The following is an 8,855-nucleotide window of genomic DNA, read 5'->3' as shown; positions in this document are numbered from 1 at the left end:
ATAATAAAAATAAAGATTTCTAAGACACAAAATCAGGAAATCCACTAATATAATATGAGTGCAGCGAAATTTGGTTAACTTCCGACGTTACCAGATGACGATAACATCAAAAATTTCTTCCCAAAAATTTTTGACGTGACGTGACGGTCTTTTGACAGTCTGTGTGAATGTCCCTATTTTAAATGCATTTTTGAATGTTTTTATGTGATGTGATGTGACATGACAGGCAATGTGAATTCGCTTTTAGTAGTGTCGTATCGTTAATACTTTCAAAAGCATTTGTCATTGATGCAGTTACTCGTATCAAGGGCTTCAAGTACTATTTTTGTGAACTCTGTAATGAACCATATTCTACTTATCCCACTTCAGAAACCTTACTGTACTTCGTTTATTTATATAACACATTAGTCTGACTTTCCTGACTGATCCAGCTATTTTTGAGAATGCAGATACCAGGAAAATTGGGCTATAGTTGTCAGCACTCTCCATATTACCTTTCTTCAGTAAGGCAATGCAGTTTTACCTCGTGAATTTCCCCACTATAGTACCCCACACTGCAGCTTTAAGTAAAGGAATGCATAGTAAAGTGAAACCAATAACCTCTGTTGATAGAATACCTTAGTTTCTATAGTATAAAAATCACATTTGCAGGTTTACCAGTCACTTATGTTACACACTCACCTCTACAGAGACTTTGGTACATTATGCGGTCCAACAGTTTGAAATTTTGATTCACGTCTTTTTATGCTTTTTTCCTCTGTCTTTGTTTCATTTACACAGAGCTTTTCACCACTGACTACTTTTTTTGAAATAGTTTCTTGTTTTTGTCTATAAAAACCTGCATTTTGTCACTGAATGACATTATAAGCGTATCATCAGCAAATAGAACATTACTGTGTATCATATCGTTTGGTAAGTCATTAACGTAGACAATAGAAAGGAATGGCCCAAGAACAATGCCTTGTGGGATTCCTCTCTTAATTTTCATTAGTTTCGATCTTTCCTTGTTAACATGCACTAATTTTTGCGTATTGACTAGGTAGAAATTAATTACATTTAGTGGTTTTTCTACAAACTTCAGTATTCTAGCTTTTTAGAATAATTTCATGCAACAGAGACTCAAAAGTTTTACTTAAGTCTGTAATCGTAGCACAGTTGATAAGTTTCCTTTCATAACCATTGTGAATTTCAGTTAATAGACTTTCAATAGCTTTTATGGTTGATCGGTTTGACCTAAATCCAAACTGGCTTTCAGTCAGTGACTTGTTATTGTCAAAATACTTGTAGATCTGTATATGTATGTCGCTCTCTATGATTTTTAGATTTTATGAGGACAACTGACACTGGTCTACAGTTATCTGGTAAGTCGCTATCACCCTTTTTTGTGTTCTTGAAGTGTAAATATAATTTAAGAGAATCAGGGAAAGTACTGTCATCAAGAATATTGTTTACAAAATAGAGGAGAGGCGCTCTGATTTCCTTAACTATAGATGTCAGAATACAGTTACTGAGGCCAGAGTAGTCCTCTGTTCTGGAGCTGTTCATGTGGTTTATAGCATCAGTAATGCCTGTAACAGTCATTCTTTTCCAAGTACATCTTTCATTTGGTTTACTCTGAAATTGCAAAAGGAAGACCTCAGCATTACATGTATAATTACTTTGTGATAAAAGATAACTTCCAGAATTTACAAAATATTCGTTTAGTGTTACAGTTCACTGGAACACTGATTTCATCCTTCCCCACGTTTATATCACTTTTCACTCCACAGCAATCTGATTTACATTTATTTTTATAATTTAAATTGTACCCTTGATTTGCTTCAATTTTTGCTGCTATAATTTCAGATTTGAGAATTTTTCTGAAGCATATATATTCGTTTTTGTTCTCACAAGTGTCAACAAATCTTTCCTTCAGCATGAGTAAAACTTCTGATTCTGTTGAGTTGTGGTGTGTACAACATTTTTGTGTGTTATGGTTTGTGCCTAATGCTAGCGTTCCACCTTTCAGTAACAAAGGGGCAGTTTCTGTGTAGTGCATGTTTTATGATGGCAATGAATGTGGAGAAACATTTGTTAATATCTTTCTCATTGGTTAATATGCTGGACTACTCTATTTCTCTCAATTCATTTCTCAGTCTTTTAGCACTCTTTTCTTTGAGAAGTCTGTATATAGTTAATTCTTGGAATTGAAGGCACGTTTCCAATTTCGAGCCTTATGGCATCAGGTTCAGATATTCCTAATTTGATGGTGACACGTTCTACACACATTGCTATAGACTGATTTAAACCAGTTGTAGCAAGCTACACAGCTCCTATCACCAATACACCAATGGCAGCATGGCACTGTTGGCTTCGACTACATTACCACTTCTGCTGTGCTGCATTGGCTAAAGTATTGTGCCAGCCAGTTCTCAGCAAGTCTTTGTAGTGAGAGACTTGGGTGACTCTCAGTTTCATATGCCTTATGATGTGTGATTAAAGTAGTTGAGAGAAGAGCAGACAGATACTGGACACTCCTAGGAAACTTTCAAAAGTTGCCAGACATGTCGTGATTATAAGCAGTCAGTCACGTGAATTCGTGTGTTTATTAGCAGAGTATTTTGAGACACAGTGAGACACAGGAGCACCTCTACTTCCTTTGGGTAAAGTGGTGGAGTTGCAGCTGCTCTGCAAATCAACGAATGATCAGTGATAAGAGCCTGCAATAAGAAATTCGTAAAAGAAGAATAAGGCGAGTTATGTATATTAGAGAAACCTGGAAAGAAGAGGCACCTAGAGAAGAGTGTCACACATCTCGACTCTTTTCAGGAAGATGAGATTTGTAATTAGATTTTTTTGAGTCATCAGCCTTCTGACAGGCTTGATACGTCCTGCCACGAATTTCTCCAGTGTGCCAACCTGTTCTACTCAGAGTAGCACGTGCAACCTACATCCTCAATTATTTGCTGCATGTATTCCAATCTCTGTCTTCCTCTACAGCTTTTGCCCTCTGGTACAATGGAAGTCATTTCCTAACGTCTTAACAGATTTCCTATCATACTGTTTCCTCTCCTGGTCAGTATTTTCCACATATTCCTTTTCTCTCCGATTCTGCGCATAACCTCCTCATTCGTTACCTTATCAGTCCATCCAACTTTCAGCATTCGTCTGTAGCACCACATCTCAAATGCTTCGATTCTCTTCTGTTCCGGCTTTCCCACAGTCCATGTTTCACCACCATACAATGCTGTGCTTCAAACATACATTCTCGGAAATTTCTTCCTCAAATTAAGGCCTATGTTTGATACTTATAGACTTCTCTTGGTCAGGAATGCCCTTTTTGCCAGTGGTAGTCTGCTTTTGATGCCCTTCTTGCTCTGTCTCTCATGGTTATTTTGCTGTCTAGGTATTAGAATTCCTTAACTTCATCTACTTCATACACACCAGTCCTGATGTTAAGTTTCTCGCTGTTCTAATTTCTGCTACTTCTCTTTACCTTTGTCCTTCTTCGATTCACTCTCAATCCATATTCTGTACTCATTAGTCTGTTCATTATAGTCGACAGATTCTATAATTCTTCTTCACTTTCACTCAGGATAGCAATATCATTAGCGAGTCATATAATTGGTATACTTTCACCTCGAATTTTAATTCCACTCCTGAACTTTTCTTTCATTTCCATAATTCCTTCTTCGATGTACAGACTGAACGATAGGGGCAAAAGACTACATCCCTGTCTTACACCCTTTTTAATCTGAACGCCTCGTTCTTGGCTGCCCACTCTCAGTATTCTGCGTTGGCTCTTATACATATTGTATATTACCTATGTCTCCCTATAGCTTAGCATTATTTTTCTCAGTGGTCGACAGATCCTATGATTGTGTCTTGATTTTTCTTTAGTCTTGCTTCTATTATCAACCGCAATGTCTGAGTTGCCTCTCTGGTACCTTCATCTTTCCTAAAGTCAAACTGATCGTCATCTAACACGTCCTCAACCTTCTTTTCCAATCTTTTGTATATTATTCTTGTCCGCAATTTGGATGCATGAGCTGTTAAGCTGATTGTGCGATAATTCTCGCACTTGTCAGCTCTTGCAGTCTTCAGAATTGTGTGGAGGATGTTTTTCTGAAAGTCAGATATTATGCCGCCAGACTCATACATTCTATACACCATCGTGAATAGTTGTTTTGTTTCCACTTCCACCTATGATTTAGAAATTCTAATCGAATGTTGTCCATCCCCTCTGCCTTATTTGATCGTAAATCCTCGAATGCTTTATTAAATTCTGGTTCTAATGATGGATTCCTTATCTCTTCTAAATCGACTCTTGTAACTTCTATCACATCAGACAAATCTTCCCCCTCCCTGAGGCATTCAATGTACTTTTTACATCTATCTGCTCTCTCCTCTGTATTTAACAGTGGAATTACCGTTGCACTCTTAATGTTAACACTCTTACTTTTAATTTTATGGAAGGTTGTTTTGACTTTCCTATATGCTGAGACAGTCCTTCTGACAATCATTTCGATTTCGATTTCTTCACATTTTTCATACAGCCATTTCATCTTAGCTTCCCTGGACGCCCTATTTATTTCGTTCCTAAGTGACTTGTATTTCTGAATTTCCTGAACATTTTTGTTCTTCCTTCTTTCATCGATCAACAACTGGATGGTACAGTGTGTATTAGACCGCAGACTCTGTAACAAAATATGACTGAATAAATGGTCTTTAGCGTGAAAGCTATGCATTGCTGGACATAAATTCCTAAGACTTTTTTGTTCTGTATATATATATATATATATATATATATATATATATATGTGTGTGTGTGTGTGTGTGTGTGTGTATGTGTGTATGGCGAGTTATATATATATATATATATATATATATATATATATATATATATATATATACGCTATGGTGGCAACCTGCACACAGTACTAGATGTGACAAAGTCGCAACTTTGGAGCTTAAAGGTCAAGTGAAAACTACACTGAAGAGCCAAAGAAACTGGTACACCTGCCTAATACCGTGTAGGGCCCCCAAAGCACGTATATGTGCCGCAAAACTACGTGGCATGCACTTGACTACCGTCTGAAGTAGTGTTGGAGGGAACTGCAAGGCTGCCCATAAATCCGTAAGAGTATGAGGGGGTGGATATATCTTCTGAACAGGGCGTTGCAAGGCATCCCAGATATGATTAGATTAGATTAGATTAGATTAGATTAGATTAGATTAATACTAGTTCCATGGGTCATGAATACGATATTTCGTAATGATGTGGAACGAGTCAAATTAATGTTCATGTCTGGTGAGTTTGATGCCCAGCGGAAGAGTTTAAACTCAGAATAGTGTTGCTGGGCCCACTCTGTAGCAATTCTGGACGTGTGGGTTGTCGCATAGTCCTGCTAGAGTTGCTCAAGTCTGTCAGAATGCACAACGGACATGAATGGATACAGGTGATCAGACAGGATGCTTACATATGCGTCACTTGACAGAGTCGAGTCTAGAGGTATCACGGGTTCCATGTCACACCCACTTCACGCGCCCCCTCCATTACAGAGCCTCCACCAGCTTAAACAGTCCCCTGCTGATATGCAGGGTCCATGGATTCATGAAGTTGTCTCTATACCCATATGCATCCATCCGCTTGATACGATTTGAAACGAGACTCTTCCAACCAGGCAACATGTTTCCAGTCATCAACAAGCTTTTATTCTGTAGCCATTAAAATTAAAGCAGAGAGTTTTTCTGCAAATGTTTCATCTTTAGGAGCTGTTTTTAAGTAGACATGTGTAATAATGAGTTTCTGAATGTGTAGTGTCATAACAGACGCTTGTGTAACACGTTCTACACAGAGGCTGACTCGCCAACTGAAGTTTAATACTCCAAATTCAGATTCTTACTGATACAGACTGACACTCCACCATGGCCAAGGTTTGATCTACAGTAACTAGTGCCTGTGAGTAACCCAGTGGCGCAAACAGGTTTATTTTCGTACTTTTAATCCACTGTTCATTCACACAGAGAATGCTGCAATTAATTTCACACAGCCAACACTTTAGTTCAGGAACTTTACATCTTTAAGATTGAACATTTATTCGTAATAAAATTAGCTCATTTTTGAGGCAGGGAGGTACAATGTTTAAACTGGGCCCATTCTGTTTATTTATTTTTAGTTTGTCTTTTATATTATATTCTGACGCTCTTTCTTTCGACCAACACCAATACATCTCAGAAATGTGTGTACTTCTGTAATTAAGATGCTTATATCTCAGAAAGGTACGTACTTCTGTAATTAATATGCATATAATGTATGATGGAAGAAATAATGTATTTATTTATGTGTGATTGTGTGGATGCTTAATGAAGTAAACTAGAATATAAACTATGTAATGAGAACCATCAATATGTAAATGTGTTAAAAATATATGTTCTTAACTAAAAAGTACATGTGCATATATAACATCAACTGACGAAGCCAACTGCGTGGTAAAAATACTGAAAGGCTAATGAATAAACAAACATCTACACACACATGCCTTAAGTATTGTTTTTGTTGTGGTCTTCAGTCCAGAGACTGGATTCATGCAGCTCTCCATGCTACTCTATCGTTTGCAAGTCTCTTCATCTCCAAATAGCTACTGCAACCTACATCCTTCTGAATCTGCTTAGAGTATTCATTTCTTGGTCTCCTCTACGATTTTTAGCCTCCAAGCTTCCCACCAGTACTAAACTGGTAAACCCTTGATGCCACATAATATGTCCTATCAACGGATCCCTCCTTCTAGTCAAGTTGTAAAACAAATTCCTCTTCTCCCCAGTTCTTTTCAGTACCTCGTCATTAGTTACGTGATCTACCCATCTCACCTTCAGCATTCTTCTGTAGCACTGTATTTCAGAAGCTTCTATTCTCTTCTTGTCTAAACTGTTTATCATCCATACAAATACATTCAGGAAAGACTTTCTGACCCTTAAATCTACACTCTATGTTAAAAAATTTTTCTTCGTCAGAAACGCTTTCCTTGCCATAGACAGTCAACATTTTATATCCTCTCTACTTCGACCATCATCAGTTATTTTGCTCCCTAAATAGCAAAACTCATACTGCTTTAAGAGTCTCATTTTCTAATCTAATACTCTCAGCATTGCCTGATTTGATTCGACTACATTCCAATGTCCTCATTTTGCTTTTGTTGATGTCCATCCTATATGCTCCTTTCAAGACACTGTCCATTCCGTTCAGATACTCTCCCAGGTCCACTGCTGTCTCTGACAGATTTAAAATGTTGTCGGCAAACCTCAAAATTTTTATTTCTTCTCCATGGATTTTAATTCCTACTCCAAATTTTTCTTTTGTTTCGTTTGCTGCTTGCTCAATATACAGATTAAATAACATCGGGCATAGGTTTCAACCCTGTCTCATTCGCTTCTCAATCACTGCTTCTCTTTCATACCCTTGACTCTTACAAATGCCATCTGGTTTCTGTACAAATTGTAAATAGCATTTTGCTCCCTGTATTTGACTCCTGCTACCTCCACAATCTGAAAGAGGGTATTCCAGTCAATATTGTCAAAAGCTTCCTGTAAGTCTACAAATGTTAGTATTGTAGGTTTGCCTTTCCTTAATCTATCTTCTAAGATAAGTCGTAGGGTCAGTACTGTTCCACATGTTCCAACATTTCTACTGAATCCAAACTGCTCTTCCCTGAGGTCGTCTTCCGCCAGTTTCTCCATTCGTCTGTAAAGAATTTGTATTAGTATTTTGTAACCATGACTTATAAAACTGATAGTTCGGAAATTTTCACGCCTGTCAACACCGGATTTCTTTGAGATTGGAATTATTATATTGTTGCTTGGAGTCTAAGGGTATTTCGCCTATCTCATACACCTCGCTCACCGAATGGTAAAGTTTTGTCAGGGCCGGCTCTCCCAAGAATATCTATAATTCTAGTGAATATTTTGCAGGGAGCACATTGTGCTCATGTGGGAGCGATCTAGATGCTTTTAAAACAATAAACTTGTAGTCAAAATCGCAGGAATTATTTTTATTCCATGATTACTGGTTTTGGCGAAACTAAATCCGCCATCATTGGATCTGGGGAGGACAGAAAACACTACAAAAGTGGGCTTGGTATCCACTTGTATAACATGTCTAGATTTAAATTTAGTTACATACCTTAGGACACATACAGGTTACAACATCAAGGCAAACAATGGTGATATTAATAATTGCCTATAACACGCAGGCCTTACAAAATTGTCGTAAGTAGCACACAGGCGTCCAACAGAGATGACATTATAAATGTTAAGTGTCTCCATCACATACAGGTGCAAGCTAGGTACTACCGCGACTCTGGCTCTGTTCTTACACTTCAGGCCATGTCGCGAGATGGCACTAGCAGAAGAGGTGTCAGTGAATGTCAGAGCTTGTGTTATAACAGGCTCTGCATGTGTGGTAACACTACATCATTAGGGCTTGTACATAATTCTAGAGATTACTGTATTACATAAACATATACTAAGTAACCAGACAGATGTCCATTTCATATGACTGGAAAAATCTGCACTCATATGCAAGGTGTGTTTTATTGGTATTTTTATATATGACCAGATGGGTATGCACTGTGTAACCCTGTAATGTTCTTAAAATTTGCATATACTCTCGGTAGATGTTATATATCACCAGACTGATGTGCTGTGTATAACCGTGCAGATCCCATAAAATATTTATGTGTGATTGTATCTTATTACGTGTAGGACCAGACAGATGTACATTTTTGTAATTCCGCAGTTCTCATGAAATTTGCATTTGCTTTTCGATATGTCGTATATGTGACCAGGCAGATGTGCAATTGTGTAGGTCTACAGCTTTC

This window comes from Schistocerca americana, chromosome 6, assembly GCF_021461395.2.
Source record: "Schistocerca americana isolate TAMUIC-IGC-003095 chromosome 6, iqSchAmer2.1, whole genome shotgun sequence".
In the NCBI taxonomy this organism is placed as follows: domain Eukaryota; kingdom Metazoa; phylum Arthropoda; class Insecta; order Orthoptera; family Acrididae; genus Schistocerca; species Schistocerca americana.
This window is presented reverse-complemented; position numbering follows the sequence as displayed.